The sequence below is a fragment of the Leopardus geoffroyi genome, chromosome D2, assembly GCF_018350155.1.
Source record: "Leopardus geoffroyi isolate Oge1 chromosome D2, O.geoffroyi_Oge1_pat1.0, whole genome shotgun sequence".
Taxonomy (NCBI): Eukaryota; Metazoa; Chordata; class Mammalia; order Carnivora; family Felidae; genus Leopardus; species Leopardus geoffroyi.
The window spans coordinates 4,703,728-4,730,286 of record NC_059334.1 but is presented as its reverse complement, the minus strand read 5'-3'; the positions used below and the strand labels follow the sequence as shown (position 1 = coordinate 4,730,286).

Here is a 26,559-nt window from a genome sequence, read left to right as displayed (position 1 = left end):
AGCCCAGAGAAGCAGGCAGGAAGCAGTTCACAGTGGGCTTTGTAAACAAGCAAAGAGATGGATTTCTGATCCTGTGCGGTGTGGACACACTGCAGAAGGGGGTGATATGACCCGGTGTGCGCCTCAGCAGAGGTGGGCTGTCTGACGCTGCGCCATTTTACCATCTCTGTGGTCTTTCTCTTCATGGTCACTATGAACCCCTTTGTCCGATCTCAGCGGAAGGAACAAAGAATTCCAAAGGACAGAAGGGCATCCGCCAGCTGAAGCATGCACTACTTAAGGAGTTTCATTCGGAAACACCACCTAAAAACTTTTTGCAGCTCATTGGCTAATGCTGTGTATGTGGCCAATACTACTTACAAAGAAGACGATTTTTGAGTTTTGAGCTAAACACACCACTGCCTCCCTCGAACTTCTGGTCAGTTGCTCATCCCTCCAAGTCCTGTCTTCTTGTCTACAAAATAGTAAGAAGAACAATAAAGGCAGTAATAATAAATAGTCGCTTCCTTATGGTGACCTTAAAGGCTTAAAGGAGAAGACGGAAGTAGAACATTTAACACAACAAACGCATGGAACATAGTTCAGTGAACGCCGTTTATTAGAACTTAAGCTCCATGAAGGTAGGAGTCAAGCGTGTCTCAGGCTGGCGCTCAGTAAATACTTGTTGAATGCTCAATAAATAAATGCAGGTGATAAACTCTCATGGAGTTTAGAGGCTATGACCATGGTTGCACTGCCGTCAGCGGAGTGTATATGTTTGTGTTAAAAATAAATATGTGAGGGAAAAAAACACCCCGCAGAGTGCTTTACAAACATATAATTAACTGAGCCCAGATTAGTCTCTCACTGCATTCTCTGGATTTTTGGAAGAAATTTCATTGCTGGTAATGTTGTCCCCGGAGTATTGCCAAGATTCAAAAATATCAATTTGTTTCAAATGATGTTCAGTGAAGACAGGGTCTGTAAAAGAGGAAGGAATTTAACTGTTAAAATTCAAGGTTTCTTAGTGGGGGAAAAAAAAAAACCTACGTACAATTTTAGATTTTTTACTCTAGGGGAATAATTTACAATTAACTGAGGGGAAAAAAAGCCTGACTGTTGTCCTTTTTAACCTAAATTATATTGCAAAGAAGTAGATTTATTTTTCCCATTTACTTATTTATTTTTGAAAATATAACTCATTTATAATAAGTATCATTTTGATAAAAATATTCCTGAAGGAAACAAAATATTCCAGCCTAAATCTACAGCTACTAAATTTAAGTAATAGTTTAAATTTTTTTTGTTTCAAGTTTTTATTTAAATTCTAGTTGGTTAATATACAGTGTAGTATTAGTTTTAGAAGTAGAATTTACTGATTCATCACTTATATATAACACCCAGTTCTTGTCCCAACAAATGCCTTCCTCAGTACCTGTCACCCATTTAGACCATCACTTGCCCACCAAACACGCCTCCAGCAACCTCCAGTTTGTTCTCTGTTGTTAAGAGTCTGTTATATGGTTTGTCTCTCTCTCTTTTTGTTCCCCTCTATTCATCCGTTTTGTTTCTTAAATTCCACATCTGAGTGAAATCATATATTTGTCTTTCTCTGCCTGACTTATTTCGCTTAGCATAATACACTCTAGTTCCATCCACGTTGTTGCAAATGGCAAGGCTTCATTCTTTTTGTTTGCCATGTAATACTTCATTGTGTGTGTTTGTGTGTGTGTGTGTTTGTGTGTGTGTGTGTACACACATATACGTCACATCTTCTTTATCCATTCATCAGTCTCTGGACGTTTGGGCTCTTTCAATTATTTGACAACTATTGAGAATGCTGCTATAAATGTAGGGGTGCATGTGTCTTTTCAAATCAGTATTTTTGTATCCTTTGGGTAAATACTTAGTAGTGTAATAGAAATAGGGTGCTTCTATTTTTCACTTTTTGATGAACCTCCATATTGCTTTCCAGAGTGGCTGCACCAATTTGCTTTCCCACCAACGGTGTAAGAGTGTTCCTCTTCCTCCTCATCCTTGCCAACATCTGTTGTTTCCTGTGTTAATTTTAGCCATTCTGACAGGTGTGAGGTGGTATCTCATTGTAGTTTTGATTTGAATTTCCCTGATGATCAGTGATGCTGAGCATCTTTTCGTGTGTCTGTTTGCCATCTGGATGTCTTCTCTAGAAAAGTGTCTGTTCATGTCTTCTTCCCATTTCTTAACTGGATTATTTCCTTTTTGGGTGTTGAGTTTGATAAGTTCTTTATAGATTTTGGATTCTAACCCTTTATCAGATATGTCATTTGCAAATATCTCCTCCCATCCTGAAGGTCGCCATTTAGTTTTGTAGATTTTTTCCTTCACTGTGCAGAAGTTTTTATTTTGACGAGGTCCCAATAGTTCACTTTTGCTTTTGTTTTCCTTGCCTCCGAAGATGTGTCTAGTAAGAAGGTGCGATAACCAACGTCAGAGAGGTTCCTGCCTGTGTTCTCCTCTAGGATTTTGATGGTTTCCTCTCTCACATTCAAATCTTCCATCCATTTTAAATTTACTTTTGTGTATGGTATAAGAAAGTGGTCCAGTTTTCATTCTTCTGCATGTCGCTGTCCAGTTTTCCCAACACTATTTGTTGAAGAGACTGCCTTTTTTTCCATTGGATACTCTTTCTTGCTTTGTTGAAGATGAGTTGACCATATAGTTGTGGGGTCCATTTCTGGGCTTTTTTTTCTTTAATTAATAAATATAACAATAGCTCTCTAATTATCAAGCTACTTTTATAAGGCCTTTTTTTTTTTTTCTGTTTTAAGTAACTACACAGAAAGGGCTGCTAGCCATTTGTTACCTTTTTTTCATAAAAGTCGAAATGTAAACATGTAAAGCCCTATTCTTTTCTGTTACCACTTATTTAAATGTTTATTTATTTATTTTGAGAGAGAGAGAGCGAGGCTCTGTCAGTGCAGAGCCCAATGCAGGTTTGATTTTACAAACAGTGAAATCATGATCTGAGCCAAAATCAAGAGTTAGGCACTCAAGCCACTGAGCCACCCAGGCGACCCTCACTTTTTTATGTTTTATTTGGTTTCATGATACTATACATTCGTTTTCAGAAACGAGAATGATAACCCTTGGTCAAGTTTGAAGCCATTCACTTTCTAAGGCCCGGTTAACACATAGGGGTTTCGGACGCAGAGGAGCAAATGTGTACCATCTCTGTGGCAGAAGTCATGACATAAATCAAAGAACTCATGGAGAAGCTTGTGAAGGTCGTGCAGGTGAACTTAGATTCCCATGGTTGATCACAGGGACCTGTTGAAGGGTTTTGAGCAGAGGTATAATGTTCAAGTGTTTAGTTTATAAATGCAATTCAGTCTGCAGGATATTGGGTAATGGCTTGAGGAAGTCACGTGGTAATAGAGGTGGAGGCAACGAAACGGGATATTGAGCTGGTTGAGAATGGTGCACTTCCGACTTAGTTCCCACTTACAGTGTAGACGCTTGCGAGTGAATCCGTTTAAATTATATTTGATAGTAGAATCAACTGTACTGAATAGAAAATGGATATGCGGAAAATAAGAAAGAGCAGACACAAGGGAGGGCTCTGGTTTTCTGCAGAGGACAGTTAGGTGGTGCCAGTCACCTACATAGCAAAGATAGTAGTAGCACATTTGGGGAGAAAGATGACGACGTTTTAGACACACAAAATGCCACTGTAGAGTCTCAAGAAATGGCCAGTGATGCCGAGTGCTCTTAGTGGTCAAGTAAATGAAGAACTAAGAATTTTCTCTCTGATTTAATGAAGACTGATGTCCAATGAGAAGTTGAATACAGTGTTATAATATTCAGAAGAGAGGTCTGAGCTGTAGATATAAAAGCTACGGGAGCAGATGATTATGGTGCAGAGTAGGCTGAAAAGAGTGCAGAAGAACCAGCTTCGCAGATTAGTGGTGCAGGAAGGAGACTTGGCAGTTTACAGAGGAAAGGGAAAGACTTTAGAGAGGGAAATGTAGTATGCCGGCTGTCCCAAAGGGCTCGGGCTTTATCTTGCAATTAATGGGAAACCACGGAGAGGTTGTTAGTGGGGAGTGATGGGGTACCGTCATGCTGGTGGCAGCTCTGAAGGATGGAATGTGGGGGGTCTGGCTGGAAAGCAGGAGACTAGTTAGGAACCTCTTAGAATCACTTGCTGAGAGATAATGAGAGTGTTTAGTAAGATAGCAGCAGTGGGAAAGGATATGGGGACAGGGTGGAGATATATTTGGAATTAGTTGACTATGAGGGCAGAAGGGAGGTCAGCAGTCCAGGGTGATGCCCAGTGTTCTTCCTCAGGTGACTGGATGAAAAAATCCTAACATTAACAACAGGGAAAGATAATGGAGTAAGGAAGAGAAAAAGAGGGTAAGGTGGGGCCAAATAATCAGGAAGAAATTTTGAAAGAATGTAATGTGGGGAACAACCAAGACTGTAGAGTTTCAAGAAGTGGGCAGTGGTGCTAAATGTTCTTAGTGGTCAAGTAAATTAAGAACTAAGAATTTTCCCTCTGATTTAGCGCCCAGAACAATTTCTGGGTGAGTGCGGTTTTGGTGGGGTGGTGCGGACAGAAACCAGACAGCTGTAGGTGGACAAAAGGAGGAAGGGGTCATAGTCTAGACGCCTTCTTGAAGAAGCTCACAGAATAATAGAAGTGAGAGAGAGAGAGAGAGAGAGAGAGAGAAAATGAAGCCATAGAATAAATCCAGGTTGTTGTTTATTTTTAAATTTTCTTGCCTGGGTGATGGGTCATATATATATGTGTCAATCTCTCTTCTGTACCTCAAATTAAATCATTTTATATACAATGTGAACAATTTTGTATAATTAAAAGTGGGGCAAAAAATAATATTAACTACCATGATTTCATATACAGGGAATACTTCTAAATGATAAAAAGTAGGTTATGAACACAATCATATTAATACCAAACAATAATTATATTATTGCTTTACTTTTTAGACTACATCAGTCAAATATTATTTTGTCAAAAAATTTTTTAAGAATAAAATTCTGCTTAAAAAGAGGAAGTCCTCCCCCACTGCTTATATTTTCCATATGTTATTTATTTTTTAGCAATAGGATAATTATTTCCAGATTCCTATTTAACCTCTGAAGGCCTCTGGAATGTTTACTTTACTCGGGCCTTTGTCTTATTGTTGTGGTGCTAAGTATTTCTTTAGAGTGGCATTTTGGATACCGAGGATTAACATTCATGAAACAGAAGAGTTCTCTCATCAAGGAAGCCAAATCCCTAACAACTTCATGGCTTAATAAAACAAAAATGTGTTTCCCCCTGTTTAAAAGCAGGGAAAATCAGCTAACGCTAGAATTAATAATGTTTTCACATTTGTGTTCCGAACTGTCTTGCAGATGCCCTGCTTATTCACTCATTCATTCATCACATAATTCTCATTCTGGATCAACACATCCTCATTTGGGATCGACACATCCTGTGTTCGATATTAAAGGATGCGTCAGCACAACATTTGTAAAAATCCCTTACCTTCGCAGCTTCCGGGATTTCTCGATCACAGATGAGGTCGCGAACTCTGGGTCCTACACGGATGCCCCCTCTGCCCCTGTGCTCGGATGCCGCACACGTGCTGCCCCTCTTGTGGGTGTCTTCCCATCCCCTCGTCTCCGCCGCTGCACGCTGGACCATGGGTCCCTCTGTACATGGGTGCTGTCAAGGAACAACAGTAGTTTCTCGACCAAGCAGTGGTGAAAGGCTTTATGACTCTGTGCACATCAAGGCAATGCCCAGATGGGAGCACGGCTGGGCTTTCTCAGGCGGGGAGGCAAGGAGAGGTGTCTGTGTGTTTGTGGTCGGGCCCACCTTGAAGTTTTCTTCGTCTTCTCTTCATCTGCTACAAAAACTTCAATGGAAAAGAATGGGGATTATTCTGATTTTCATGCCTCTTGCTGGGATCATTGGTTCCATTCCTTCGTGGCAACGGGCAGAATGGTACTTTCAAAAGATGCTTCTGCACTTCCTGCAGTTTTTCAAGGTTTAGATGGAGGAGGAATTGCAAAAAGTCAACTAAAAATAGGGGAGGGCTGGAGAAAGAGAAGAGAAAAACACCAAGTGAGGCAAAGATTGAAACAGGAGACATGGGGCTCAGTCTTAATCCTTTGACCACACCGAGAGGGTAGCCCTGGTCTGCTCTGACTGCTCATGGGGGGGCCATGTCCCCGCGATGTCTCCTTCACCCAGTCTCCTCCTTCCTTGTCACCCACCCTGCCCAAGGTGCACATGGGCATTAGGACCAAATTGCTCTGAAGGGGAAGAGAAAGGAAGGCAGGAAAAAAGAAAGGACGAGAAAGGGGTAAGAAGGAGGAAAAGCAGAAGCCCAACTACTTTTTTATAATTTTTAAAAATTTAAGGTTTATTTATTTTGAGAGAGAGACAGACAGAGACAGAGCATGAGCAGGGGGTGGAGAGAGAGAGAGAGACAGAGAGACAGAGAGAGAGAGAGAGAGAGAATCAAAAGCAGGCTCCAAGCTGTCAGCACAGAGCTGGATGCGGGGCTTGAACTCACAAACTGCAAGATCATGACCTGAGCCGAAGTCAGATGCTTAACCGACTGAGCCACCCAGGCGCCCCATACTTTTTAAAAAAATCTCCTAAAACTTCAATGGTAGGGTGCCTAGGGGGCTTAGTCGGTTAAGTGCCAGACTCTTGATTTCTGCTCAGGTGTTGATCTCAGATTCATGAGTTCGGCTCTGTGTTGGGCTCCATGCTGGGTGTTGGAGCCTACTTGAAAAAAAAAAAAATCCTCAATGGTGCCCTTGAAATTTCACAAAATAGATTTATTTGTTGAGATCAAAGACTATGCAGTCAGAAAGATCCAGAAATCTAGTTCACTTTTTGCCACTTACAACATTTATGCCCTTGAGGAAGACAGCTTATTTTTCTAGCCTCATCCTCAGTTAAATATTTTTGTAATTGTAATAGTTCAGATTTTTTGGATGAAATTGACAGGAAGGCAGATCTAACTGGTTTACTTAGGAAAGATGCATTTATTGGCTTCTAGAACTGGGACACAGGAAAGAAAAGTTAGTGTCAGAAATGACGTGGTCCAAGGATTGGATCCTCCTCAGGTTTTTTGGTTGCTGTGTGTGTGTGTGTGTGTGTCTGTATGTGTATTGACTTCCTTCTCTCCAACTGTGGCTAGTCTTTCCCCATGTGGAAGGGAATAGGGAGGGCACTGACCTCCTTAGGCTTGCAAGCCATCAGCCCCAACACGAGAGGCTCTTATGCCTATTAGGTACAGTCAGGAAAATGGTGCAGAGGTGAATGCCCTCCCCTGGGCCACTTACTCCTTCCGAAGTTAATTCCTGTGGCCAAGAGTATGCACGTTATTATGTTTACATTGTACATCCTCTCCTGTGGCCAGAGTGAGATTGCCACTGACGGAGGCTTGCCAGGCAAACTGAGACGATGGTAACTACCTGCCTCAGTTTGTTCCTGTGAGGATTAAGGGCGATTATAAAGGCGCAGCCAGGGAATTTTTAAAAACAGGACTCATCAGAGAGCAATTATGAAGCACCTCTGTTCCTTTTCCCACTGCCCTTGAAATTCCTCTTGGTCTAGTGTTTCTATTTTCTCTGTACATGGATTAAATTTAGGTAGGCTGGACAATTTCTCCAGTTCATTTCAGTCACTAGAGAAATCCCACTTTAGTAATTAAAACGCACATTCTAGCGTCATGTTGTATGCAAGTCCAAACGTAAGGCAAACCTAAAGCTTCTCTTCACCAATCCCTCAAGATATACAGATGGTTTGTTTTCTCTTTCTCAGATCTCTTCTGCCCTCCTGGCTGTGTTAGTCCGTTCAAAGCTGTTGTAACAAAACTATCATAGTCTGCATGGTGGCTTCAACCACAAACCTTTGTTGCTTGTGGTTCTGAGCTCGGTGAATCCGAGACGAAGTTACTGGCAGATTCGGTGTCTGCTTTCTGGTTCACGGACGTTGTTTTCTTGCTGTGTCCTCATGTGTCAGAAGGGACCAGAGAGCCTCCTGGGGTCTCTTTTGAGAGAGGGTGACTCTCATGATCTGATCACTTCCAAGGGCCCCATCAGCTAGGAGCATCATCACACGGGGGTTAGGATTTCAACATGTGGATTTGCGGGCTCACAGATGTTCAGGTTGCCTGGTTTCTAATCTCTGAATTGTGCCCAAGGGGAGAGAGGAGTGCGTCTGCAAAGGCAAAGGACTGAGGCTGTGTGGCCGGCGCTGTTGTCATGTGGCAGGTCACGTCCCCTGTGCAGGGGACTCTCACCGGCTTGCAAGGTGTCAAAACCCACCTTCTCCTAAGATGTTTCGCACATTCCTTAGACATCGTCTGCAGGAAACTTCCAAGTGCAATATTGTTGATTCGGGGAGTGCCTTCCGTGGCTGGTCACGTTCACGTTTCGTTCGAGGAGTTGCCCTTCTGATGAAACGCCCGACCCCTGCCGCCAGCCGTCTGCAGTGAGGTTCCTTAGGGATGGGACGGTGGAACTGCATTTCCCTCATGGCAGCCTGTGTTTCCCTGTGTTCCGCAGCCTTGGGAAATCTAGCCAGTGTCCATGCCCCGACCTCCAGGGGCACGGGTGCTAAGCGACATATTAGACCTTGTCAAAATGGGGAAAAGCTCCCGTGGGTCCTGAGGGGGCACAGAGTGCCTGAGCAGACAGAAGTGGCCCGAGCTCCCCTAGGTTGGCCCCTGTGGGAAAGAGGGGGATGAGTGATCCCGATGGGGTCAAAGCTGTCACCCTCTCTTCCTGTGCACTGAGAACATCTTGCTCCAGAGTGGGGGAGTCCTTGCTCTGTTGTATTGTTCCAACCGTTACGGCTTCTGGCTAAACGACCTTACATGTGAAGTGCCCAGAGGCCAGCGCCTCCTTAAATCCTGTGCCCATGGCCTCTGGGGCCTGATCCGCTTTCTCCTCTTCTCAGTGAACTACCTGGTGTTTCGTGAATGCTGCATAAATGATCATCCTCCGAATGCTGTCACTGTTACTGTTGTAACATTTTTTATCCTGGCACACAGGGCCACTTGTGGGGGGCTGATCTGCTTTCAGGCTCAGTGATGGTTTTCCACCCATCCTGTCCCAGGCGCGAGGGCCGAGCCAGGGCGGTCCTTACACGGGCACGATGAGTAGGAGCCATTTGTGGTCAGTTGAATCTGAGTCCAAGCACACAGATTGTCCCTTGGGACCTTAGATGACTTACTCAACCCCTGGGGGTCTCAGTTTCCTTATACCTAAAATGAGGAGAGTAGAGAACTCTCTCACTGGCTGTTACGAGACTGAAGGAGATACAGGATGTGAAATGCTTGGTGTAGTACGTGGTCCATAAATGATGGCCTTACTTTTTATGACCGAATCCTTGCGCTCTTTTTTGTACCTTCCTGCCCTGTGGACCCTGCTGCCTCTGATCAAAGTGGTTTACTCGTCTTCTCCATGCACGAGCACTTGAACAGTCTTGCAAGCCCGCCTCCCATGTGGTCTCACTGGCCTTTTCTGGACGTCAGTGGGGCTTTTTACGTCCCTCTGTTGTGGCATTTATTTCACATAGTGCAAGTTGTTCTCACATTTGGAAGCTTCCTTAGCAGAAGAACGGACTTCTTTATTTTTTGTACTGTCAGACAATAACACACGGGCATTTAATAAGGTTTGTGGATGAAAGAAAGGCAGACTATATAATATTGATATATATATGTGCATATATATATATACTTTATGTATATATATATACTTTATATATATGTATATATACTTTATATATGTATATATACTTTATATATATATAAAGTATGTGTATATATATATGAAGTATTTCTAAATCTCTAAATCTTAAATTATACCTTATATATAAGCGATGAAATGTGCCTTCTTTCCACCCCTGCTCACTGGTAACTCTCACAGCACCATTTTCATGTGTCTTCAGAAACTTTATAGTCAGTCTTTTGTTAATATATTTTTACATATCTTTCTGCTTTTAAATTCTTATACTGTATTTCGAGGATAGCTTCTCTGTTTTATTCATATTTAGCCATTCTTTAATGGACTACAGTATGTCCATAAAAGTCCATAGTATAGATATTCATAAATATCTTTCTAATATAGATGTGTATAAAATATAGCTTTGCATGCGATTTATTTCCAAGTCTTTTGCAAATTATTAATGATTCGTAATAGATGCCTTTCACATAATTGTTCCTTTAACATACATATAATGGACATCAGCTTACAAGTTTTCTTTTTTTACAAAACCAGACATATTGGATATGGAAAATTACTCATATACTGTTCTCCCTTGAAAAATGTGCACAATAAGGAGTGAAAAGGTTAACTGAGTTGCTCAAAATAAATTAGCCAGGTCATCAGTACATAGCAAGGAACCAACTGACTATTTTTTCTCTTAATCAATTTAAGTATAAGGATGAGATTTAAGAATACACCACTTACATTTTTTTGTGTGATGCTTTACAAAATTTACCTCTTTCATCATTTTTATGTCATTCACCTTCACTGATCATTTTTATTTTTATGACACGGTTATTTATGCATCAAGATTCAATTTTGCATCTGTGTAAGTAAATCTCTGTGTCTTAGGTTGTCATCTGTACAAACAAGACAGTGTTTTCAAATACTCTGGCAGTGTATCCTCTAGAAGTTTAGTTCTTTGGAGGGTCGATATGTGTTGGAAGATGGCAAGTGGCACGGTCCATCCAATAAGTCTGGGAAGCACTGGGCTAACTCAACGACACATGCCAACATATAAAATCCAGAGGGATAAGAATTAAATGGAAAAAAATAGAATAGTCCAACATATCAAAACAGAATTGATGCCACCCCTCTTTAGGTAACACTGCATAATTAAACACAATTAATTAATACAATAAATACTGACGAAATGTCTGTTTGCCAGGCATCCTGCTAAGGCATTGTGGGTTTAAGGATGAGCAATGGAGAACCAGTCTCTGCTGAAAGGGATGGACATTAACCCAAAGAGAAATTAATTCAATATTGGCTTTAAGACTATAGAACTACTACTCAGTTACTCTGCAGAGTGTTGACCACAATACCTGATGTAGACCACATCCCTGAGGAAGGAATGTTGGAGTGAGCTATAAAGATAGGAAGGGGGTGCAGGAGGTAACCAGTTTCGAAGACCAGACACGGAGATGTGAGGGAAGAACATCTGACAAGGAGACACCATATGCAAGGCCATAAAGGGACTGTACCCAGGCCTGTGGAAAGTTGTGCAAAAAGGCTCACAGGCCACAGGGCATGGTGAGGAGAGTGAGGTAAAATATTTCTGGGGTGAACTTTCTGAGTCTATAAATACAGAAGATTTTGAGCATATTAAAATATAAAGTTTCTGCCTGTTAAAATCACTTATGCCAAAGTACAAATAGCAAACTGAAGAAAACATTTGCCACAATGGTCTTATTTATAAATGGTGTGTGTAAATTACCTAAGATATGTACCCAGCTCTCCATATAAATGGACCCAGGAAATGAACACACAGCCGGCCAAAGAGGAAAAACATGAATATAATGAACCTGGAAGATATCTAATCTCACTTTTGTTCAACGGAGGGACACATCAAATTCTCAGAAACTTGGTACCGCAAGTATTAATTGGTGTAGTAACAGCAGCGAGCTGGAACGTTTCCTAGTGAGATGGAACCTGTTGTTAGGAAGCATCCCAGCTGCATGCATCATAGTCCGTAGATAACGTGGACATTATTTGACCCTGTGATTCTAATCCATTTATCAATCCATCCATCTGTCACCCATTCATCAAACTCTACCTGGGCAGCTACTCTGAGTCCAGACACTAAGGAGAAAACCTCTCTTACAGGAAGGAACGGAATGATTGGTAGGATTAGACTATGGAAGGGGCCTTTCAACAAGTACATTACTTTTCACAAGTTGACACCCAAGTGATCACATGCAGTTTACCTAGAGAGGCTGTAAATAAGGTGGACACACACACACACTCAAGGGAAATGGGGAAGTTTTTGTGGCAACTTTATCATTCTACTGACTTAGGTCAAAATAACTACTGGTAAAAATACTAGGAAAACGGTCTTCAGTTTCATCTGGTCATGGGCTCTTTTGAAAACAGAATTAAATGGTTTATTTTTTCTTTTCTCTAAAAAATATTTTGTATGTGAAGGCAAAGTCTAGCCCAGTTACTGAAAGAAGGAAGTTTCCCATTGTCTGTAGTCAATTACGTGCTTAAATAGATGCAATGACATTGGGACCAGGCGATTCGTTTCACAGTCCTTCTCACTAGACAATAATACATTTTCATCATCTGGGTTTACGGGGTGCAACAAGAGAGAGCATCAGTCTTGTTCTAAATACTTCAGGGTAGAACAGTACAAACTTTAAAAGGGGATACGTGTTCTCTGTGGAGAGCTCTAACTGAGGGACCATTTGATTTCTCGCAGTGCACCTGCATCGTTGGAACTTCACTTGACAATCTGGAATTAGGGGAAGTCTATAGAATGATCTCTATACAGGAAGAATATGAACGTGGCTTATCGTTTGCAATGTTTCCCATGTCTCAGCATCCGTTTCTGTTTAAGCTGCTGCCCAGGCCAGGCGCTCACCATCTCACACTCAGATTATTCTAAAACCTTAGCTGCTCTTTCTCCATTAAATCTCCCTCACGTGATGCCACCAGATTAATTTTGCTGAAACATAATCACTTTTATTATGTCGCTGTCCTGCCTCAATGCCCTCTATCATCTGCAGGATAAAACTTTAAAAATTCTTTTGAAAGACATTCCTAATTTCCTCCCTTCCCACCTGAACCTAGCTCCCTTGGCTTGTCTCCCACTGTTCACCTGCAGAAATCTTGAATCTATATGTTTATTTCATGCCCCACATGAATTTTGACTTTGTGCCTTTGGTATAGTTCTATTTTTTATGGTGTATTTCCTATTGCTGTTGTAATAAATCACGACAAAATTCGTGGCTTAACATAATACAAATCAATTATTTTAACAGTTCTGGAAATTAGAAGTTGACATAAGAGGGGAACCTGGGTGGCTCAGTTAGTTAAGCGTCCGACTTCAGCTCAGGTCATGATCTTGCGGTGCATGAGTTCAGGCCCCCCCATAGGGCTCTGTGCTGACAGTTCAGAGCCTGGAGCCTGCTTCAGATTCTGTGTCTCCTTCTCTCTCTGCCCCTCTCTCAGTCTCTCTCTCTCTCTCTCTCTCTCTCTCTCTCAAATAAATAAACATCAAAAAAACTCTTTTAAAAGTTGACATAAGAGTCTCACTGGTCTAAAGTCAAGGTCTCAGCAAGACTGCTCTCCTGCCGGATGCTCTAGAGGAAAATTTCTTTCTCACCTTTTCCAGTTTGAGAACCCTGCCTGCCTCTGAAGTCTCTTGGCTCCTTCCATCTTCAAAGCTAGGGATGCCTGATGGAGTCTTTCTCACACTTCATTATTCCAACTGTGACTTTTCTGCCTCCCTCTTCCTCATTTAAGGTTACAAACCACCTCCACCCCGTATAATGCCAGATAATCTCCCTCTTTGAAGGTCAGATGATTAGCAACCTCCATTTCTTCTAGTACATGAATTCCCCTTTTGCCATGGAAGGTAAGATACTCACAAATTCCTACATATGGGCTGTTTTCCTTTGTAATCTGTAGTTATTCAGTTGTTCTTCAGTGCCTGGTCCGTCCCTTCTTTGAAGCCTCCCCAGGTGACAGTCAACCACGGCAATTTTCCCCTTCTCTGAAGGGAGAGACCAGAGGAGACTCCGTGACTCTTCTTACCTGGATCACCACACATGACACGGGTGAGCCCTTCCGTAACATCCTCTGTGGTAAAACGGTGGATTCTTGTGTGCATTTGTGCAGACCTAGTGAATATACTTTTCTGTTGCTTTCTGTTGTTCATCTTCAGACCTCAGTGTTCTCATTTCCATAGGAAAGCCCTATGCAGAGTTTGGCATGTTGTGTTTCAGTCTGTTCTACAGATAGAAAATTATAGAAGTCGTGGATAACAGTCTGAGGCTGACCCTGCTAGAATGACCCTTCCATACTGTCACAGCTGCTGGATATTCATGTGTCAAGTCCTAACCGTGTTTATCTGAAGGACATAGTAGAGACATGAGTAAAGATTTTTACACAAAGAGGCTTATTGTAGTATCAGCTCAGAAACTATGTAAATAAGAGATAGTTAAATTCTGATAGATAAATGTGATAAAACAGTATGTAACTATTAAAAAGTATGTTCTTAAAGATTATATAATAATACAGGCAATGGTTATATATGTATATGGTTAAATATAAATATAAATATAAATACAAATATAAATATAAATATATATAGTTCAGGGAAAAAGAGTACTATAAAATTCTGTGTGTATGTCTATATATACATTTCTTAGGATTTATTTATATGTGTTTATATTTCATTTATATATATTTGAAATCTTAAAGTTTATGTCAATATTAAAAAAGAACTGGAAAGAAAAATGCCAAAATACTAAAAGGGGTCATGCCCAAGGATGGGATTATAAATGGCTTTTAAATATTTTTCTTTATACCTTTTCTTATTTTTCAGTTTCCTTCCAAATTAAACATAATTTTTAGCTTCTGATAAATTATTTTAATTTATAATTTTATATGTCATCAGGTATATCGTTCCCTCCAGAGTAAATACATTCAGCTAACACTTGCTGGACATTTACTAGGCTCCAGACACCGTGCTGGCCACCACATGTGAGACGCAGTGGGTGCCCTCAAGGAGCTCATCCTCAATGAGACAGACAAGGGAAATAGTCAGGTGGGGGCAGCCGTAACGAAGTACCCGAGGCCGGGTGGCTTGAACAACAGAAATTATTTTCTCACGGTTCTGGAGGCTGGACATCCAAGGTCGGGGTTAACAGGGTTGCTTTCCTCCAAGGCCTCCCTCCTTGGCTTGTAGATGGCTGCCTTCGTGCTTCCCCGCATGGCGGCCCCTCTGTGCACACACGTGTCTGTCTGTGTGTGTGTCTCTTGTGTGTCCAGATTTTCTCTTGTTATGGGACATCCGTCGCTTTGGCTCAGGGCCACCCTAACAGCCTCATTTTAACTTAATCACCTCTTTAAAGGTACTGGAGTTGGGTTTCAACCCATCAATTTGGCGAGGAGGGAAGACACAGTTTAACCCATACTAATAAGTAAATAAGAAATCTTCATGTTCTCTAATGATGACAGGACTGATGGTACGTACAGGCACAGTGCTTTTTCAGAGGAGGGAACAGTCATTCTTTTTGGACGTGGTCCAGGTTGGGTTCGTAGAGAAGGCTACATTTGGCAAGAATTTTGAGAAATGAGGCTTTGACGGTTTCTAGTTGATAGGAACATGTATGGGGAGCCTGGGTGGCTCAGTTGGTTAAACATCCAACTCTAGGTTTCGGCTCAGGTCATGATCTCGTGGTTCTGGGGATTTGAGCTCTGTTTCAGGCTCTGTGTTGACAGTGCTGAGCCTGCTTGGAATTCTCTCTCTCTCTCTCTCTCTCTCTCTCTCTCTCTTTCTCTCTCTGCCCTCCCCTGCTCATGCTCTCTCTCTCTATCCCTTCCTAAATAAATAAATAAACATTTAAGAAAAAAAAGAAATGTGTACTATAACTGATTTATACAGCATAAAATATAGGAAAGGTATAATTTTACATGAGATCAGAAAGCATGGTTTTATTGTATGACACAGAACTTCTAGATTTCATTTATTTTGATCAGGAACCTGATGTGTTTAGGAGAAATGAATGAAGGAAACCATCTCTCTTGATGGTGATGACAGTGTCTTTCACTTTTTTTTTCTGGATAAAAAATATCTGACTGATTTAGCTGAAATGAGAAAATAAGAATGTCTCAGAAGTAGCTCCTTCTACAACTTACATGGCCAGGTGTGGGCATCAGACCCCTGAGTAGTGATATGGTGGAGGTTAGGAACCCGTGGTTCTGGAAAGCTTGCAAGAACATTCTGAAGGGTGTCCAGGTTGACAAGGACAGTCAGAGTGAGTCAGCGTGCCATGGGGCTCCCAGCAGACAGCCGCGTGACTGAGGACCCAACTTCCCCATGACGGTTTCGCCCTGGAGGATATTACGTGCATTTGATAAAACCCTAAATATTTAAAGTTTAGTATCTTGAATTTTTTATATTGCTGCTTGATTTACAGGTACTTTCTTGATTAGACTCTAAGCCTCTTGAAGGTGAGAACCGAGTCTTTATGGTTTGTGTCCTACATCCTCCGGAGCCCTTTCCCCTGTGCGGCTCTGTATCCTCTCGCCCTCCAGTGGAAATCTGCACCTTGCACGAGAGCACTGTCTCTGACAAAGGCAGCGTTCTTTACAAAGACGTCCATACCAGCATCTGTAATTATCTTCGTATTCCCTCAGATGTTTTTAGAGTTACACTGCTGATTGATAACCTTTCTTTCTGCCCTGAGTCGATGCTCACACATGTACCAGGCCGGGTTTTCACATGTCTCTGCATCTCGCGTTTGCATTTATACTATCCCTTTTGCCGGTTACAGCTAGTTGCCTCTGTCCCTTATGACCTTTAGGAGATGCTTGCTGTTCCTGACAGATGCTGCTGTAACACCGTATATATTTATTGTAGGAAAAAAACCACACACACACTGATTAAAATTGGGGGCCTCACATGTAGAAGAGTTCATGGACCCCTAGAGTGCTTCTGACAAAATAGTTGAGGAGCAAAGCTAGACGGTCTGATGGGCCAGCACGTGAAAGTTCCTGTCTCCTTAATACCTTTCACCTCAACTAAGACACTTCTGTTTTTGAAGTTTTCAAAGATGGCAAAGAGATACAGCACTAAATACAATACTAATTTATCCATCGTATTTTTATATTAAATCTCACAAAGCAAGAATTCACTAGTGTGTTTTATCCTAATTTATTTTGAAATCCCAGTTGAGTGTATTTCTGTATGGAGAGGCTCACGGATGGATCCAACAAATGACCTTCCTTTTTTGCCAAGTTTCTAAAAAAGGGAGATCGTGGGAGGTTATATGTTGCTCTGATGAGTAGCTTTACGAATACTTAGAAAAATCCCCAGGAGATATTAATTGGAATAATTTCAAAATGTCAGATGGATTGTCTTCGTGTTCTCAGCCATTCTACTTCCACTTCTCCGTCTAATGAAGCTCAATCTCTCAATCTCTCTGCTCTCTCCTCTCGTTCTTTTTCTCTCTCTCAACTAGAGGATATTTAAACCTTCTCCTCTCTCCTCAAACCTTCTGGCGTCTCTTTCTTGTGCTTTTTCTCAGTCGGTGATCCTATTTCCCCTGGAACACCGACCACTGCTGCTAATGCACCTGCCTCTACACCATGTATTGTGTGTCCCTTCCTGTGACTATGGATGAATGTTTGTGTTTTGATGTAACTTCTCCCTGCGCGTAAGACCTCAGCTCTCCCTCCTCCTCGAGCGTATCGTGCCAGTATGATCTGTTTCTCTGCACCATCAATGTTTCTCCCTCTACTGGATTATAACCACCAGCTTACAGATTTTCAGTACCTTCTCCCATCTTAGCCAAGCAAACCCTCTCCTTGCTCTCACATTTACTCCAGCTGTCACCACCCTCCCGCCATGTGTCTCTTCTCTGACAGCAGAACTCAAGAATGGGTTGCCTGCATGCACTGTCTCTCTCCACCCTGGCTTCCCATCCGCACGTTGAAATGCTCGAGTCAAGTTTCAGTCTCCACCTCCCCACTGAAGCAGCTCTAACCAATGTCACCACCTGACTTCGCGCTGCTTGGGTGAGGAGCTCGTTCCCGTCACTCTCCTTAGTTGATCTACGAGCAGCTGAGAATCACCTTCCTAATGATTCACCCCTTCACTTGGTTTCCAGAATGCCAGTATCTGCTGGTTTTCATCCTACTTCAAGGCTGCTCCTTCTCAGCCTCTTTGCTGTTGTCTTATTTTATCTGGCCTCTAAAGTTGGATTTCCCCAGGGCCAGTTCTTGGACGACTTCTCCTCTCTGGATTCACTCATTCTTTGGTGAGCTCATGAGTTTCACAGTTATAAACACCAGTATGATGGTGGCTCCCAAATGTACCTCCAGCCCACACCTACTTCTGGTATTCCAGTCTTATTTTCAGCCATGAAAATGCACATCAGCTAAGGCCATTTCTCTGCTCAAATTTTTACCCATTTTTACTCGTTGCCCAGAACAAAAGCCGAAGACCGCTCCGGGGTCTGCAAAGGCCCCACCTGGATGCTTTTCCCACTGCCTCCCTGCCTTGTCCCCTTCTTCTCCTGGTCACTCCCCCAACCCCACTCTTTCTGCTCTTCCTCCTGTTCTTTAACCTTGGCCAGGCGTTCCAGCCTCGCTGCCTTTGAACTGACTGTCCCTCCAGACGTCTCTAACTCACCCTCCAGCTCTCTGAAGTCTTCGGCTGAATCTCACCTGCTGAGTAAGGCCTCTCAGACCACCCTGTTCATCACACCCCCCCCCCCCCACACTTTATCAAACATTCCGCTTCTTGTATTGTTTTCTTCACGGCATGCCATTTACTACTACCTAACATGCCGTATATTTTAATTACGTATTTATTGGATGTCTCCGTCCACTAGAACATACAGTCCCTGAGGTCAGGGCTGTTTGCCTGTTTTGCCATTTATTGCCGTCTCCCCAGCACACAGCACTCGGCAAATATTGTATGTTCAATACATCAGCATTTCTCAAAGTGTAGCGCCCAGACCAGCAGCGGTAGAATGACCTGGCAACTTTTTAGAAACATGTTAGAAATGCCAATTCTTAGACCCTACCGTATTCCCCCTGAATCTGAAACTCTGAAGGCGGGCTCCAGTAAGCTGTGCTGTGACTAGCCCTCCCTCCAGGTTAACTCTTATTTCTGCTAATTTTGAGAATCATTGTGATGAATATTTATTGAGTGAGAGGATAAATGAGAAAATGTTTATTCCTGTTACCCTTTGACAAGCAATCACAACTTCGGCTTAAAAAGTCATGCAAATAACTGAGTAAACTCACTTCATAGAATATGTTTTTTTCTAATAGGAGTCATAATAAATATAATAAGAAAAAGTTCTAGTTTATAATGTAGAAAAAATTAAAAAAACACATACACATTATGTTCAGCCATGAATCAAATGTATTGAACAGTGGGATACTTAGATAGTCGTAACTGAATCTATAAAATTAACTTATAGTTTTAATTCAGTTTTAGTGAAAACTTGTCTTAAAAATTAGTTCCAAGGACTTTGTCCTATGATTTAAAATTATAACAAAGCTCTTATGAATCAACTTACTTCCCTTGGTCTTTCCTTGTTCTTGGACTTTTGACTCTCATTTTCTTAGGTCAAAAACTACCCCATATCTGTATGTTCCCTGTATCCAAATAATCACAGCACATGTGAGCACCTGTTCCACACTTGATGTTTGGGATATACATTCTGCTGTTAATGAGATGGGGACAGAGAATGTATTTAAGTTCGCAAAACCTCACATTTTCTCTGATCGTGAAGCAAGCCGAAACTTCCTCCCTTACTGTCCTGTGCGTGAAGTTGTGATAACCCTTTCTAGGGGAAGCAAGTGTCTCTGTTAGTCCAGGAAAATCTGCGTTTATACTCCATATCCTGATGCAGTTATTATCAGCATCCTTCATCTCCAAAAGGGTGCTGGCTTGATGATAAATTATATGGCCACCCTACTTTGTTATATATATAATAAATATATCATCACCTTTAGTCTACCTTTTTACACAATGTATAAAGCATATTGGTAACCAGGGTTCTAAAAATCTCTGACATTCACTAAGAACATTAACCTTGGAATGTCACTCATAATGTCTAGATTAGTCCTTTTAATACTACAGTGAGGAAGGAGCTCTTTCATATAACACGTGTACAAATGAGTATTATATGACATTATTTATTTCACCAAGAATTTCCGCTTTATTAACATGGCATTTTCTTTGCCTTAGATTTCATTACAGTGTCTTCCAATTCTGGTCCTGAGTGCCGGTGTCAATTTCCAAACATGTCCTGTTTTCTTAGTGTGTGTTCTGAGGATGACACTGTGGTGTTACGACTGCAGACAGAAAAGTGAAGGACGCAGTTACCAACAGTTTGCTTCGCCTGATTTCTTTCCTTTAGTGAGTCAGCTGACCTTTCCATTTCTCGGACATGGTGAAGCTACCACCGCAGACGCCTCGTCTGTAAAGAGGGCCAGGAGATGTGTGCAGAATTACCACTGCGTGTGATTGGAGTTTTGGGTTAAGTTCTGTGGACTGGTGTTCCACGGGAGCTTTTAGTTGCATCACATTTTCAGGCAAAATGAAAATGTAAATAAGAGGTGCCTAGGTGGCTCAATTGGTTAAGCATCCGACTTCGGCTCAGGTCAGGATCTCGTGGTTCGTGAGTTCAAGCCCTGTGTCGGGCTCTATGCTGACAGCTCAGAGCCTGGAGCCTGCTTCGGATTCTGTGTCTCCCTCTCTCTCTCTGTCCCTCTCCCAGCTCGTGCTCTGTCTCTCTATCTCTCTCTCTCATTCAAAAATAAATACACATTAAGAGAAATTTTAAAAAGATAAATCCACTAATGGGCTTAAATGCTTTCCTTTTAAGAATTCAAATCTCTTATGTAAATTGTACATTGCTGTGAACCATATTTTGCCAGTGTGTGTGCCTACTCCTTTGGAATGATTTTTAAGGTTATCTGGATTTTTAAATGTTCAGTTGGTCTTGCATTCTAATTGATTGAGAATTTACAGTTTATTGATGGATTGATGCTTCACTATCATAGATTTTTTAAAAATTTTTTTAATGTTTATTTATTTTTGAGACAGAGAGAGACAGAGTGAGAGTGGGGGAGGGGCAGAGAGAGAGGGAGACACAGACTCCAAAGCAGGCTTCAGGCTCTGAGCCATCAGCACAGAGCCTGATGCAGGGCTTGAACCCGTGAACCGTGAGATCATGACCTGGGCTGAACGGCACACTTAACCGACTGAGCCACCCAAGCGCCCCAGTCATAGATTGTTTTAACGGAAAAATATATGTCAGCAGACAGGAATGAAGGTCCTGTCCCTAAAACGATGTCTCGTGGATGTTCCAATGGTTACTGCAATTTTGCAATCAATTGTATAGTGAGTTCGTGCAGACAGCGAGATACATGTCGGTTTGCTGGACTCATCCTCCTGTCATCAGCCTGTTTCTGGCTGGCTGTTCGTCACAGTGGTGCCAGCACCTGCTCCAGCTGCCACACCCAGAACAAGCGTGTACAGTTCCACGTGTGTATCAGTAACGGCTGGCACACACACAGCAACCCTGGCATGGCACCCTGCGTGGGCGGTTTGTATGCACAGTCGTGACCACAGTCGGCTTGGCCTCTTTCAGGTCATGTAACAAGTGTGGGTTTGGTTCTAGTCTGGGGTTGACCTTAAAATAGCCAGTCCAAACACTTTACTGTTTCTGCAATAAATGTTGTACATTTTTTAGAATACATTATTTATATGGAAAAAACTCGAGGTACTGTCTAGTGCCACTGTCCCCAATGAGTTTCTTTATAATGGAGACACGCTTATTTCTACCATCTGTTTTGTTCTGGGCTGGAAGATTTGTCAGGTCCGACACGACGGCACGGCTTCATGGCATCATTTTACACTATCACTTGGTGGAGGACATATGGAGACCAAAGTGTGTATGACAGAATAGCATCCACAGTCCATAGGGTTATGAAATATGAGTCTTTGAAAAAATTCAGTCTTGAGAGTCTGTTTCCAGACTAAACAGACACTTCAGGAGCAGAAGTTTCTTCTATTTACGGGACTAATTATGGGTATTTTAGTGAAAAAGTTTCAGAGTGGCAAATCTCAATGTCAGGGATTTTCCCATCTGATTTAGCAAGTTAGATGCTTTTGAATGTTGCATTTACTCTAACAGGAAACTGAAAAGTGTTCTGTCACTGCAATGGAGCAAATTGCAATGATCTCTAATCTATTAAAAATAGGCTTAATCAGTGATTTACAAAAATGTGTATCTTTATTACCAGCTATACTGTTTGGCTATTTATTTACTTCAGTATTTCAAACACAGAAAGCAGAATAAGCAAATAAATCTTTGTCGCATCCTTCCCTTCTCGAGGTTCCCTTTTGGACTGTCTTTATGGTGCTTATTTGCTAGGTTGTGCTGTACAGTTTTTTTTTTAGTTTTTCCTAGGAAGGCACTGTGTCACAGACACCTAGAAAAGAATTGTTCACAGCTAATGCTAGCTGACATTTTTGAGAATGGGTACATTGTGAAATAGAAGCTTGAGTCCTAATCATTAAGTCTCAGTGGATTTAATTATTCAAAATTGCTTTACTGTGGAATAGATTCAGTCCTCAGAAAATAAAGCAGGTTTGAGAACTTCAGGTGAGTTTTCACAACTGCCCCATATCTCATGGCTGGTCCCTCAGCAGACCACTCTACTTCGTGTATCAGGGAACTTATCGATGTGTTTAAGAGAAACACACATTTGGGGCGCCTGGGTGGCTCAGTCAGTTAAGTGTCCAACTTCGGCTCAGGTCACGATCTCCCAGTCTGTGGCTTCGAGCCCTGCGTCGGGCTCTGTGCTGACAGCTCAGAGCCTGGAGCCTGCTTTGGATTCTGGGTCTCCCTCTCTCTGCCCCTTCCCTGCTCACACTTTGTCTCTCTCTCAAAAGTAAATAAACATTAATTTTTTTTTTTTAAAGAGAGAAGCACACATTTCACTGTCCTTTCTCAAAATATGTAGGCAATTTTTTCCCTTGGGCTTATAAGCCCCAGCAGATACAGCTTTTTGAAACACTAAACATACTGCTTTTCTAGTATATTATTTCTTAGAGTGAACCTCAGACATGCCCACTTTCGCGTTCTGAGTAAAACAATAGGAACAGAATGTTTTTCTCCCCAAACGACTCCCCCTCTCCAAATAAACCAAAGCATTAGATAAAATTGGTAGCACCGAAACTGAGGATATCTAAAAACAGCAACCTGTAACCTTGGGAAGTTTTGAGAGCTATAAATACAATGGCCAAGAGCATTTTAACCACAGAATTCTTGCCTTAAACTTAGGGACTTGCAAGGTCGTCGAGTTGCTCTCCTGCAGCCCATATTAAAATGCTTATGTTTGGGAACAACGCACGTCACATTCCCTGACTGTGTTTGTGTGTGTGTTTGTTTGTTTGTTTTTTCAAATGCATCCATGTTTGTAACCAACTTGTAATGTCTGCTTCGGTTCCCAAGCACACAAGCAGATACACTTTCTGAGCAGTGATAGGAATCGATAACTGTTTGTTTGCAAACTGTCTGACAATGAGTCAGAAGCCTGTGATTGTTTTTAATATACAAACCTTCTTAGATTGATTTAGCAATCTGGAAGAATTTCCTGTCTGTCTCTCCATCTTTACAATCTAAGGGGGAAACAAAATGCTTTTAATGCTTTCAGCCTTTCTGCCTGATACAGAAGTAATATCGTGTATTCCACAGAGAAAATAATGCCTTCTCCATTCCATTGAATTGTACTGACTTAGCACACAACCCTGGTTTTGGGTTACACCATCCCTCAGAATGCTGCCTGCGCCTGAGGAAACATGGCTACTCTGATTAGCAGTCAAGGAAAGTTCTTTCTCTCTGATGGAACAGGACTGTGAAGTACATTGTGAGGGGTGAGCAGGAGCACCAGTGACTGGGAGGGCTGGCTGACAAGCCCATGGCGCCTACCCCAAAGGAAACCCCACCCACTGAAGGAGGCGGGTGGGGGGGGGGTGTGGGGAAGACATTCTCTGTGGTTTTACTGTTGATATCTGTTTCCTCACACAAAGTTTATTGTAATTGACACTCAGACTCTTACTACACAGGATGCTCTAATCTAAACATTTGAAGGTGCTTTTCTTTCCCCCTCTTTTTGTAATCTAATGAAGTACGATCTTTAAAATTGAATCAACAGAAACATAAGATCATCGTTACCAACAGCAACCAAAAGCACTAAAATAAATAGGGGCAGACTGTGCTCCAGCAGAGAAAGTGAGACGTTGAAGCACATTGTTCTTTTAAATGCGCACATATATTCGGCCAAAAAGGTATGATAATGAGTCTGAGTTACCTGCCTTGTCTGCCTACAGTTGCCAAATGCATGAGTTAAATGGTTCTCCCAACCGATTTTGTTTGGGGAGATAGCCCCCAAATCACAAAATAGATTTTAAAAATACTCCTTTTGCACAGCTCAATCTAGACAAACTGGTTAATTATCAGTCTAAAATTTTAGGGGTGCCAGGGTGGCTCAGTCGCTTAAGTGTCCAACTTCCATACAGGTCAAGATCTCTCGGTTTGTGAGTTCGAGCCCTGTGTTGAGCTCTGTGATGACAGCTAGGAGCCTGGAACCTGCTTCGGATTCTGTGTCTCCCTCTCTCTCTGTCCCTACCTCACTCATGCTCTATGTCTCTCTCAAAAATAAATATTAAAATTTTTAAATTACAAATTATATACATGCATATTGTGAAATGATTACCACAGTAAGATGAGTAACACACTCATCACATTACATAGTTACCATTTATGTGTGTGATGAGAACATTTAATATCTGCTATCTTAGCAGATTTCAAGTATACAATACAATATTGTTAGCTGTGGTCACCATGCTGTACATTAGATCCCTCAGAACTTATTCATCTTACAATTGAAAATTTATACACTTTGACCAACATTTCCCCATTTCCCCCACCCACCCAGCTCCTGGCCCCAAAGAAACGAAATCAGTACCTTGAAGAGATATCTACACCGCCACGTTCATTGCAACATTATTCCCAATGGCCAAGCTAAGTCTATTGATGGAGGAATGGATAAAGAAAATGTGATATATGTAACACATGTAATAGAATATTAATCAGCTGTAAGAAGAAGAGGGAAATCCTGCCCCTTGCAACAGCATGGATAAAACCTCAGGGCATGATGCTAAATGACACAAGTCAAACAGGGAAATGTATGGTCTCCCTTATAACTGGAATCTATAATGGGCACCAGTATTTTTGAAGTCCCCCAGGGACCGCCAGTCTCCATCCTGCACCTACGTCTTCTGCCTCCCTTCCTTTCACATTCCTGTGCGTCCTCTCAGCTCAAGCCACGCTTTCTTCTCTTCGTCAAAGTCCCCCAACTTATTCCAGCCTTAGAGCATGTGCACCTGCTGTCCTCTCTCTCTGGAATTCCTCTCCCCGCAGATTTTCATACAGCTGCATTCTTCTTGAGATTTAGAGTTCAGCTCAAGCATCCAACGCTTCGAAAAGAACTCCCCCGACGTGCCCACCAACTTACGCTGTGTCACAGCGTCCCATTTTATTTTCTTCATTACCTTCTTTTGAAAATTATTTTGGTATTTGTGTGTTCACTTACTATCTCTCTCAACTACTAGAAGTTCCATATTGTAGAACCTTTATTTCTTCACCATTGTACTAGCCCCTTAAACAGGGTCTAGCAGCATATTGTAGACACAAAATAAAGTCGCTCATCTTAAAAGCTATTAATTAGGCACTTACAGTGTTCCAGGCTCTGTTCTAGGAAATAAGGATAAACCGATGAACACAACAGATGAAATATGTAAATAAGGAAAATTATTACAGTACCACTGGGCAGTTTCTGGATTAACTCACTTCTTCCAGGGAATTTTCCTTTTTAATACCATTGAATTTCCACAACTAGAAGCAAACAGTCCACAGAGATGTGTTCAGAATTTATAGGCTTGCAGTCTGGCCTACCAGGAGGGATGCCTGACACCACAGAATCTGGATCTCAATTCTGGCTCTACCAATACTGGTAGCTCTGAAATATTAGACGAGACACATGCTGTGCACTTATTAGGAACACAGCTTCAGAGGGAGCTGATTTCAAAGATGGGCATTTAAAATGTATTCATCCTCTCTGGTATTTAGTGTTCTTGTGTGTAACAAGTGAGTAATGATACGCCACTGTCTCAGTGGATCAAATAAGGAAAAGAATGAGAAATTAAGGCTAGAAAATGCACAGAAAAATATGCATCTTAATAATAGCAGAGGTTACATCAATTCTCCTTCTGTTCCTCCCTGCTTTGACTTTTTTCATCGGCGAAACAATGAAGGTAAAGTAACATTTCTGCCGTCTTTTCCAAAACTCACATTTTCAAAATGTTCTTGATGATTATGCTGGGGCCCTTGACATTGAACACTTTCTGCATTCTGAATAAATATATATTCCAGAAAAATGTAATGACTCGTCCTGGACGTCCTGGATGTTTTATTTTCAGATCCTGTGAAGGATTAAGATGAACAATGGGGTGAAATTACTCTGTGATTTGCTACTCATAGTTGTGACATTTGCTTTTGCCTTGTTTTGCCTTATCAATCTGCTGGTTTTCTGGATACCATGGATTTTTGTTTTGCTTTGTTCTTGCTCTATGCGTACGCAGTTTCTGAGTCTGTTTTTCACAAGAGTTATTATTGTTTTTGAATGGATGATTTTAGCTCAGTGGAATTTGTTAGCCCACCCCTCATTACATTGCTTCGGACTTTGAAAGATGGA

The 26,559-nt window shown here is 41.7% G+C and overlaps 2 long non-coding RNA genes across 3 annotated transcripts in view; one reads left to right on the top strand and one right to left on the bottom strand.

Moving 5' to 3' along the window:
- Positions 1–26,559, top strand: part of LOC123576383 — a 126,866-nt gene that overhangs the window by 48,556 nt on the left and 51,751 nt on the right. The window lies entirely within an intron of this gene.
- Positions 581–6,068, bottom strand: LOC123576384. The gene is made up of 3 exons (XR_006701353.1): positions 5,849–6,068; positions 5,516–5,695; positions 581–960 (listed from the first exon to the last, which is right to left on the bottom strand). It is a non-coding gene; the product is annotated as an uncharacterized LOC123576384 (long non-coding RNA).